The sequence below is a fragment of the Alosa pseudoharengus genome, unplaced genomic scaffold, assembly GCF_046254945.1.
Source record: "Alosa pseudoharengus isolate Yale_2024_CS ecotype anadromous, Long Island Sound unplaced genomic scaffold, YU_APseudo_1.1 YU_APseudo_1.1_scf_11, whole genome shotgun sequence".
NCBI classification, from domain to species: Eukaryota; Metazoa; Chordata; class Actinopteri; order Clupeiformes; family Clupeidae; genus Alosa; species Alosa pseudoharengus.
Genome location: NW_027468576.1, coordinates 12477615 through 12489806, shown reverse-complemented (window position 1 = coordinate 12489806; position 12192 = coordinate 12477615).

Sequence of the window (12192 nt, the reverse complement as noted above, 5' to 3'; positions counted from 1 at the left end):
GCATTTACACACGGACCTATTTTACTTACCTCATTCCCTTGGTCTTGATGAACAGATACAACCTTCTTTTCCTTTCTGCCTTCTCTTTTTTTCTCTCTCTCTCTCTTTCCCTCTCTCACACCCTCTTCTTTTCTCTTTCATCCCCTCTCTCTTTCGCTCCCTTTCCCTTTCTCTCGCTCACACAGCGTGCCTTTACAATGCCCCAAGACCCACTCTGGTTTGAGCCTGTGGAATTTAAAATGCTGTACTTTATCAGACTGACCATGGAGCACATGTATAATTGGATTTTGAAAATGTGAGGATGACTTTGCGCACGTGCGTGTGTGTGTGTGTGTACATGTGTGTGTGTGCAGCAGAAATAAATTAAATGAGAGAAAAAGACTACCATGTGTAATACTTGTTCATGCATGTATGATCACATGTAAGTTTAAGTGTGTGAGAGAGAGTGGCGATATGTGTGTGTGTGTGTGTGTGTGTGTGTGTGTGTGTGTGTGTGTGTGTGTGTGTGTGTGTGTGCGCGTGCACATGCATTTATGTTTACGTTTGTGAAGAATCACAGTGTCTGCTCCTACAGGGATCTTATCGACCTTCACATTGGCTGCCTCTCAACTCCAATTAAAGACTTTAATCTGCAATGAATTATTGAAAAATCCGTTAGCATAGCTCAGGAAGCACTCATGAATCCCTGTTCCTCTTTTAATTGGACTGCCAGGGCTCAGATGCGCGTGCTGACCAGGGAGACAACGGAAAGAAGGGGGGGGGAGGGTCAGAGAGGTGTGGAGGGAAACAAAAATGGAGGGAAGAAAAGGGGGGGGGGGGAGTCAGAGAGGTGCAGAGTTAGAGAGAGAGAGTGTGGCAGAGAGATTGTTAGGAACAGTGAGAGGTATGAATAGAGAGAGAGAATGAGAAAGAGAGGGAGAAAGAGAGAATGAGAGAGAGAGATAGTGAGTGAGAGAGAGAATGAGAGAGAATGAGAGAGAGAGAATGAGAGAGAGGGGAACTGCATTGTATTTCTCCTTTGTTATCTTAACAACAGGATGCACATGTCCACACAAACACATGCGGGGTGCACACACACACACACACATTTCTGGAACAAAGGAATGTGCACAGAAGAGAAAAGGACAGAGAAGAAAGAAAGGACGTACAAACTGTAACTAGGCAACCTTTATTATTGCTTCACAGAGAATCTCAGCCAGGCGCTGATATCCAAGAGGCACTAACAGAGTCCAAAGGTATTCTTTTGAATTTGATTAAAAAACAAAAACATTCTATCACCAGGCATTTCTTCCCGATAGGTACTGATCCAGATAGGTTTGTAATCATCTTGATTAGAAAATTCAATTCTTAAAAAATAATTTGTTAAAACATCCAAGCACGGATTTGAGTAGAGAACATAATCCACGTCAAAATGACTAATCACACAACTTTAAAACCAAACTTAATTAATCTGTTAAATATTCAGATAACCTTAATGAAATCACTCAGTGAAATGACTTACTACACCAGCTGAGCAGAGATAATAAGAGAGAGAGAGAGAGAGAGAGAGAGAGAGAGAGAGAGAGAGTTACGTAGGGAACGGTAGGGGTGGGAAAGGTGGATATAATGGGAGTTTGTGGGATTAGTTGAGCATCATTCTGTAATTAAAAGTATGAGGTCTATACACTTCATTAGCAATCCCAATAATCACACACACACACACACACTGCGTCTCGCACAGGACAAGAGATCAGATTAGTCCTTCTGTGCTCCCTGACAACTGTCTCATAGGCTGCACACAACCAACAGTAACTGAACTAGCCTTGTGGATCCCCAATCATCAAGCTATTCTTACAGCTATTTCTTTCCCTGTTTCCTTTGTCAATTGACACTGACTCCTAACCTAGATACTTCACAGATACACACACATACACACACACACACACAAACACGCGCACACACACACACACACACACATAGACTGTATATAGAACTGGACAGTGTGCCGTCTGTTAAGAGTGATGCGAGCGTTAGTCCAGAGCCCCCTGGTGGCTGGCTGCAGTACAATGTGTAACTCCGCCCATCCCCATGTATTTCAATGGCCAAGTAGCCAACTTTCCGTGTCACTTTTCTCACCTAAAACTATTTTTGTATCTACAACTTTTTATTCGAAATTTTTTTTTCAAGATGCTTCAATACACACAATTTTTCTTTTCTCGCTGAAATTATTATTTTTAATGTTATATTAACAAATCTAAAAAGGGAGTGTTTACACCTATGATTGACAGCTGGCTGGCTGCAGACACGACGCTTTGTCCATTATGTTTTACAGTCTATGCTGCAGACACGACCACGTCATCACTCCCTTATTTTAACAACACCAGATTTCGACACATAATCTAACCTAAGTGTTGCTGTTATTATCATTAGTCTATATCTTATCAGTCTGACTAAATACATATTGATAGTCATACATTGTGTAGTTGTTTGTAAGAGACATCGTTGTTAGTTGTGACAGATTCTTTGTGAAAAAAAGATATGTGCTGTTCTTTCGTGGAGGCTAAGTATATTAGCTCATAGCATGCTAAATCATGCTAGCATTAACCAGTTAATAGTAAAGTAAAAGGGCTCTGCTATATTGATCCGAAGTTACGTTAGACATACTCACCATCATTTAGGCTACAGTCCTACTTGTTTCAAATGGTTTAACGTAACCAGTGATTGCCGCCATCATCGTTGCAACTTCATTTGAATACACTTACCGTAAAACTCCAAATAATAGCCCGGGCTTTTATTTTCCCAAATCGCCAAACTGCACCGGCTAGTATTAGAGACAGGCGTCTACATGAGACAGGCCTTTAATTCCCTTTACACAAAACTTTTCCTCTGCAAAGATGGAAAATATTATCGAATTAATTATTTCAAACACACTGAATGTCTACCTATATGACTAGGCTATCTGATGACAATGATCATCATTCATTTAGTGTTGAGATGTTGTTCATTGAGTGAGATACAGTAAGATCCAAATAGCTGGGATAGCCAGAACAGATGAAACACGTTTTAAAGCAACACCAAAGAGTTTTTTGTACCTTAAAATAATGTTTCCAAAATCGTTTCAGTGGTTCATCAACTAGTAACAGGGTGAACGGCACTTTCTGCATTCGCTTCGCGGCCCTCTATCGGCTATTACCGCACTATGTAAGTTTGCTGCATCGGGTAGCGGATCTGTAGTTCGATGGAATGAGACATGAGAAACTACAAATTTGACTTGCATCTGATGTCGCAATACATCGTACTTTCATAAAATCATGCAACTTATTCTACCTTGTCTGTGGACATTGTTATTTGCAAAGCCGGTGCTCGATAAACAAATAGTGCTTGCGACAGATGAAAAGTTCTTTGGTGTTGCTTTAATTAAACGTAATCTATAAAGAGATCGTATCACACTGAAAGCTCATATTTTGTCACAAGCAAATAGCCTATATTGGTCCTTTGTCAAATACAGTTGCATTATCAGCCCTGACCAAAACCGTTCAGGAATTATTTATGCAAAAGTGAAACGTGCTTAATGTTTCATTCTCCCTCCTTTTCGGCAGGAATGAAACAGCATGAGAGAGCATGAACCATACTGTTTCTCCCGTTTTGTATTTGCCAAATTTGACAACAGTCTACATTCAAATCATAGCCTACTTCCAGGCGCACGGGAACATATTTTTGACCAGGGGTGCTGAATAACAAAATAATCATGGATGTCCGACGATTTCTCCCCCAGCATATGATTCGAATTTAGACAGCTAAATACGCCATTTCACCGCCGTGTATGGGTAGGTCTAAGAGTGAGAAGTTTTATAATGCCCTGGGCAGCCACATTCCACTGCAACTATGCGCAGCACTTGCCACTCCGACTCATCAATAAAAACTGTGCGCGCACACACCAGTCCCATAGAAGCGCACTTGACTTTACATCATTAATCTATTTCAGTAGGTTATATAGCCAGAGAATGTCCGTAGACGGGCTCTGATATAGCCTAGTCTAAGGTAAATTCCTTTTCTGACTTCTTTCTCTTTATCGCCATGGCATTTAGAATAAAGAATAACGTTCACGAACCGTTGCCAGCATAAAATCAAGCTTACCATCGGCCTATCCACAAATTAACACAAGGGATGAATTGAACGATGACGAAGTCGGATATATAGGCATAGTTCATATTGAAAAAAAAGTTATACAATTTGGAACTCTAGCTTTTCCCCACCGAAGTCTTTTAATGCCATCTAATCATAACGTGCGCAGTCTGCGCCATACTTAAGCCCAAATCACACCCAAGATTTGCAACGAGATGAGCAGCAACTTGATGCAACATTCTTAAACCTTGCAACTGTGACCAGACATGTGAATGCTTTGCGACGGCTTGTAACGACGTGCAACATCTAATTCACACTGCTGTAACCTCCTTTCTGTAACGGTTTTGTGTCATTGCGAATCTTTAAACAGATGATCTGACGGGTTTTAGAACATTAAATACAACCCGAAACTAAAAAACAGACCAGGCTTCTACTGGAGACCGGCCTTTAACCCAAACCTGTAGCCACGCCAGGCGTTTAAAAGAGACAGGCGTCTCTTAGGGACTCGGCGATTATTTGAAGTTTTACGGTAAGTCACTGGGAGAAGGCGATGTTACGTTTCATTAACGTTAACTCTTGCTTTTGCACGAATGCCAACAAACGTCACCTAGCCTGCTAGGTCGACATCCTCGGTTTGACCACTTATTAATTAGCCGAAAAATAACGTTATTTGGTTTTTAGTGAACACATATTATACCATAGCTTAACGTGAGGAGGGATTCAAAGTTACAAGTAGCCAATTTGCTTAGTATGCTCAGAACAGCGGCATCTGAAAATGCTGAGTTAAGGTATCGTTGTTACCTGCGATTGCACTGCTGGAGAAGCATTTTGCATTGGTATTATTTGATCAGGTCTTGCCAGTGATGTGTAAATCGATACTGTAGGCTCTCTCAATATGTCTGTAATCGTATGCCTCTACCACAGGCTTGCTAGTCTTTCACCAGAGAGGGTGCTCCATTATAAATCAAAAATGTAATATTGCTGCCTTCATGTCAGCTGTAAAAATATGAGAACACGGACCTACTTCATCAGGATACTCTGTAAACATTTTTACACATAATCAGGAAGCTACTTTGCTGTTCAGTGTGTGATGTGTTAAAGTTGTACTACATTTAAAGAAACTTATTTGTATTCTTTGTTTCAAGTGCACAAGAAAATACCACATTATGATGATGATGGTTATGGTTACGCTTTTGTCCAAAGCGACATACAAATACAAAACAATATAATACTTAAAACAGGGATCAATCAAAAGCCTAATGAAATAAACAATGATAATGAGGGGGGGAAAGCAATAATAAGTAATAATGTCCATTCAATCAATAATATAATAACATGGTAAGACTACATCAATGAGAATATCAATAATACACAATGTCAAATTAATCAACAGCCAAATGGAAATAAAACAGTACTACTGCATACAAACCACGCATAAGTGCTTAAAAGACCAAAAACTATCACAAGAACGAAGAGCACTGGGCAACTCATTCCACCAACATTGAACCACTGAGGAAAAGAGTCTTGAATTTGACCTAGCGTTTAAGACTGGTCGACACAACAGAGGCTCATCAGAAGAACGCAGTGGGCGGTTGGGGATTTACATCTTGATCATTGAATTAATAACCAATAATTATTCTGATATTAATATTCTTCTAACTTCTACATCTTTGTGAAGGCTACTGTTAAATACTAAGCAATGGCCTCTGACTTTTAAATACCAAAGCAGTTAAATGCAGTGGTATAGTCTACGTGATACACACAGTACACAGTAAGCCCATTTAAAAAGCATCATCATCTCAGTGTACCCATTTAAAATAGGCAAGGAGACATATTAAATAATATTTGGGGTTGCTCACAGTATACCCACCACTACAGCTAACTAGACTACACCACTGGTTAAATGGCGCATTGCAATTTACAATATTGTGAGTTCAGGGGCATACAGAAAGTTGAAGTTTGGGTGACATCAATAAAGAAAATAGAAACAAAGTGATGTATACAGCCTCAAGTATGAATAATGTCACATTAACAGAAGGTTCAGAGCAATGGCAGACCTTTCTTGGTGCCACGTAAGTTATTGAAAGCCATGTGTTTTCAGAACGTAGTGGTGCTGTGCCATGTCCCATGTATAAGGGGCTTCAGGTTGATTGAGTGACAGTGGGTGATGTCAGGGAGATGGATGTCAGGGGACTTGGAGAAAGGGGGAGGACATGCCACTTCAGACCACCCCAGCCAAACCACTTCAGGTAGGCATACCGATGTAGACCATGGATACCACCTTGCCGCCACCTCCAGTACATTCAGCCATCACCCATACCTCATCTGCAAAAAAGAAAAGTTACAATAAAGTTAGCCAGACAATTTTACAACATTACAAAGCATCTAATCAAGCACTCAACACCACTAGTAATACCAATTAATTAAATATATGTGTGCAATAAACTTCACAGCCCACCTAATGTTAACTACACATTTAAATATGCGGTGTGAATGTTATTAACTTGCGTCAGCTTGAAAAATCAGTATCAGTATGAGTAATCAGTATAACTGATCATGGAGACGTTCGATGACAAACTAAGGTGTTTCTTTCTCAAATGTTCACCGATATCGCTGGGAAGAGAGTGGTTCTTGGCGTAGTGTTTAATGCAGGCGTTTCATTTATCGATCATTCACTTATGCGGTCTACAACTACCGACCTACCGATCTATTTTTTACAGTCTATGCTACCGACCTACCATCACAGAAGTAGCTCTAACGGAGGTGTCTTTATCGTTAACATTAGAAAAAATGCAACGCTGGCACATTAACATGACAGGTTGATAAGGTCCATGCTTCACATTACGTTAACGTTAACTTATGTTGCTTTATCACATCATAACTGTACTGACTGTCTAGTGTTCGTAATCCCCATGTACAGTCAATGGTTACTCCATGTTGAGATGGCATACTTTAAGATTGAGATATTTGAAAACAGCAAAAACTAATAAAACCGAGTAAATCATGCATCGACTGTTACGGGAGCTGTGTGCTAATCATCACCTCAACGACTAATTTAGCCTACCGTTGACGGTAACGTTAATGTAGCTGCTAACGTTAGCATGTAATTCGCTGTCCGTATTTCTGTTGTTAGCTCATTAGTATTTACCATACTAAATTGTCACAGTCTATAATCAACATAATAAGCCCTCTTAGACATATTTAAGAACAACAATAGACAAAAAAACGTTTCAGTTCAACGCAGTTCATTATCGACCTGTGTTGTGGAAAGGAGAAGGGGGCGGGTTTAACTCGCCGAGTGGGCGTGCCTGACCACGAATCCTCTTCACTGCGCATGTGTCACACCTGGTGCGAGATTCTTAATTACCAGCATTTAAAGTTATCCACTGTTAGGAAAAGGGAGACCACTAATAGCTAGTTTAATCAGTTTAATTCACAAGTACGGGACACATAAAAATAAATAAGCAATAAAAAACAGCAATACTATAAAACCACAGGATCCGTCATTCAGCTCAAAATAGACAGCACATATTCAATATCATAGTCATCCAGCTCAAAATAGACAGCACATATTCAATATCATAGTCATCCAGCTCAAAATAGACAGCACATATTCAATGTTAAATCACAGTTCATTAGTCTTAGGAGGTGCGCGTTGCTGATAAGTCCAAACAAACGCCTTTTGGAATCACAGTTCGTAGTCCGAGTCCAACCGCGCAAATGCACGTAGTTACAGCAGTAGAGGCAATAGGGAGTGGAATGCAGTCATCCAATGCAATCTCTCGCTGACACCTGGCAGCCTTCCACACCGCTCCGCGGCCTTGTTTAAATAGCTGTAGCACTGTGGAAGGACCAAAAGAAAGCCCTCAGTCGCGAACACACACAGATCTCAGATCTCACTCACACAAATACATATGGACAAGACAACGTTCCTTTACTTAGCTTAAATAAGCGTTGAATCATGTTCCGCGTCTCGTCGTTGCCCTGTCTTCCTTTTCCGCCGACCTGCGCTCTGTCGCTGCTTTGTCCACCCGCAAAACCCTTCAGTAACGCTCCAGTCCACAGTCTCCACAGAATCTCCGCTGCCAAGCCTGCTTTCTCCCGAATTCTCCGCTGCTTTCTCCCGTGTGTCCGTGCCTTCTCAGTCCATTTTTCCCCTCCTTCTCCTTCGTTGCACCTGCTTTTTTATCAGACAACAGAACAACCTGCCAGCCCCGCATAGTCTCACATCTCGCCAATGCTGGGCGAAGAGGGGTGTGTCCCAGGTAATCTCAGCTGACCGTAATTACGTGAAGCCCTAATTGTAAAGTGTTAGATAAATGTCCACAGCAAATCCACAGCACTCAGTGCTCACACACACAAGGTCAGTCATATAAGTCCAATGGCAATCACTTCACACTGCACAAATTATAATAAATTAAAATGCAAACCACACGTGAATGAATAAGACACACTGTACATAAAGCACACAAATTAATTAAGGCATTAAGTTTAACTGGGTTCACAAATTATGGCACAGCTTAGAATGAAGTTCTACACTTGACATTCCCCCCCCCCCCTTAATAATGGTCGTCCCGACCACTTACTCAGTGCGATAACGAACTGGGGGCCTCCCAGAATTGGATTGCTGGGACTGACGTACAGTGGGCTGATGTGGTTCGCCCTGGGAGGCTGCTGGTCTTTCGGAAGGGTCAGGTGGATGGGCCTGAGCTAGATCTCTGGCCTCCATGGCCGACTGCGGCGTGGGGTTGACCAGAACTCCTGGGAGCCACCATGTTGGAGGGGGTAACTGGGTTGCTTGGTCTGCGACAGGTTGCTCTTCTGCTTCCCTGTAGTCCTGCAACACAGCTAAAGGGCATAATCTGAGGTTATTACGATGTACTGTACGCGTCGGGGCCTCCTTACCCTCTGGCCGAAGCACGTATACTGGGTGGCCCTCCCGCAGCTGCTTAACCACCACAAATGGCTCTGGTACCCATCTAAGGTTCAGTTTACCCCTAGCCCTCCTACGAAAGTTGCGAACAAGCACTCTTTCTCCTGGGAGCAGGGGTGCTAGTTTAGCATGCCGGTTGTATCGGGCTTGGTCCAATTTCTGTCTGCGTTGAGTCTGTCTCTTCACTGTTCCATAAGCATAGTCCAGGTCTTCCTGATGCCTTTTCACCCAGCCGGATAGGGTATAGGAACCTGATGGCGGCTTTAGGCCAGTTGCCCAGTCTACAGGTAACCTGGCGTGTCTACCAAACACCACATAGTGTGGGGTCAACCCCGTCGCGCTATGGATGGTGTTATTGTATGCCTGGATGAGGCTGGGCAATTTATGGGGCCACTGGTCTTGGTCAGATTCAGTGAGGGAGCTTAACAGTCCCAACAGGGTCTGGTTGAATCGCTCACATGTCCCATTCCCCTGGGGGTGATAAGCTGTGGTACGACTCTTCTGGCATCCATATAGCTGGCAGAGTTCTTTCATCAAGGATGACTCGAAGGCAGCTCCTCGGTCTGTCAAAATCCTTTCCGGGCAGCCAAAAGGTTGAATCAAGTTGTTGTAGAGGGCTTGAACTGTCGTGCTGGCAGACTGGTCTCTAGTGGGCACTGCTAGAGCATATTTTGAAAATAAGTCTGTTATAACCAAAATATAAGGATATCTGTCCTGGGGTCGTCCTAAGGAAAGATAGTCTACCCCTACAAGCTCAAATGGATAAGAGGTAACAATGGACATTAGGGGGAGCTTCACCTCAGGGCCAGCCTTCGCGCAAACACATTGTGGGCAGGTTCCCGTCCACTCCTTCACATCTTGGGACATTTTTGGCCAGTAGCAACGCTGGCGCAGTATGGCCAGAGTCCGTTCACTACTTGGGTGACCGTGGGCTTGATGGTAAGCCCGCCATATCTCTTCAGCTTCTTGTTTAGGGACGATCGCTTGGAAGACTTCCAATCCCGAGGCCACCTCCTTGCACAGCCTCCCCAAGACACCATCCCGCAACACGACCCGGTTCCACTCTCGTCGCAGTAGTTTTGCATAAGGAGACAAGGGGTCACTCCACTCGGCTGGAGGCACTTGTTGTTCCTTCCACTGTCGTAGTTGCGTCAGCTCCGGGTCCTTGGCCTGCCGCACCGCCCAGGTCTCTTCCTCCTCAACCACCACTCCGTGGGCACTGGCTGGTGTCGACTTTTGTGGGTCTGGTAACCTAGACAGAGCATCAGCGTTTTTATTGTGTATACCTGGCCGATATTTAACAGTATACCTAAAGTTTGCCAACTGCGCCACCCATCGTTGTTCCACGGCACCAAGGCGGGCTGTCTCCAAATGCACCAATGGGTTGTTATCTGTAAACACGGTAAATTCTGCACCATAAAGGTAATCTTTGAATTTCTCGGTGACTGCCCATTTCAGAGCCAACAGCTCTAATTTAAAAGAGCTGTAGTTTTGATCATTTCACTCTGTTGGTTGTAAGCTACGGCTGGCATAGGCGATCACACGTTCTGTACCATTTTGCACCTGTGCTAGCACTGCCCCCAAACCCTCTAAACTAGCATCAGTATACAGTTTAAATGGTTGAGTAAAATCTGCATAAGCCAGTATGGGTGCACCAAGTAGGGCTTCTCTCAACTGGTCAAAAGCTTGCTGGCACTCTGGCGACCAGTTAATGCCCATAGTCTTCCCGTGTGTAGCAGTACCCCGTGTCAAGGCATTCAGTGGTAATGCAATTTTAGAAAAAGCAGAGATGAAACGGCGATAGTACCCTGCGAAGCCAAGGAAGGATTTTACCTGCTTCACAGTCTGGGGAACAGGCCAGTTTCTTACGGCGGCTGTCTTGGCTGGATCGGTTGCAACCCCTTGCTCGCTGATGACATGGCCAAGGTAGCTCACCTTGCTCTGGAACAAGTGGCACTTCTTGGGCTGTAGTTTCAACCCATGGTGATGAAGACATTGAAACACCTCCTCCAGATGGCGTAGGTGGCTACTGAAATCAGGAGAAAATACAACCACATCATCAAGATAAATCAATAATGACTCGTTTACTAGGTTTCCCAGGCAACGTTGCATTAATCTTTGGAATGTGGCTGGTGCATTACATAACCCAAATGGCGTACGGTTAAACTCGTATAAGCCAAGTGGAGTTGCGAATGCGGTTTTCTCTCTGTCCAGGGAGTGCATTTCTACTTGCCAGTAGCCACTTGCGAGATCTAATGTGGAGTACCATCGGGCAGCCTTGAGTCCGGTTAAGGATTTCTCTATGCGGGGCAAGGGGTAAGCATCCTTGTGCGTGAGTGCATTCAATTTTCTATAGTCAACACAGAATCGCCAGCTTCCATCTTTTTTCTTGACTAGCACAATTGGGGCTGCCCAAGGGCTTGCACTCTCCCTCACCACACCACTCTCCAGCATGTTCTGCAATAGGCCTCTCAACTCTGAATATAGACTTGGAGGAACCGGTCGATAACGCTCACGGCTTGGGGGTGCTGAACCTGTGGGTATTTGGTGTTTTACAACACCTGTGCAGCCGAAATCCTCATCGTGTCTGGCAAACACTTTCTCCTATTTGCTAAGCAAGTTGGTCATCTCCCCCTGCTGGTTTGGAGTCAGCTCGTCTCCTTGTAAGGACAACACTGGATGTGGTTCAGTGGCATCAGCACTCCCCATAGTCCCTATCCGCCTCACCTCTACTTCCACAACATCGGTTGCCACACTGTTGAGGATGAGTTCTTGTTCACCTTGAATGTCTTCCGTGGCAACTTCCGTCACTTGGGCCAATGGTTGGCGCTGGGGCACCTCTACAGGGTAAGGATTTGGATTACAAAGCCTGCAGGGCACTCGTCCACCACTCAGAGTCGCCAAGATGCGACCCACACGCCATTCAGAGTCAGAGTCAGACAGTGGTTCTACAATCACCTTACACGACTGGCTAACACCATTTTCTGATACCTGTGTCCAGACGATCATTTCCGACTGAGGTGGGGGGATGATTGGTTCCTGTCGTGGCAGTTTTGCCATTCCTTGATAGGGGGGAAGGGGCCCTCTGGTGGTGATCCGCTGGCACTCTGCGAACGCCTGTGCCCAGGCCTGCCCTTCTACCAGAGGTAGTGTAG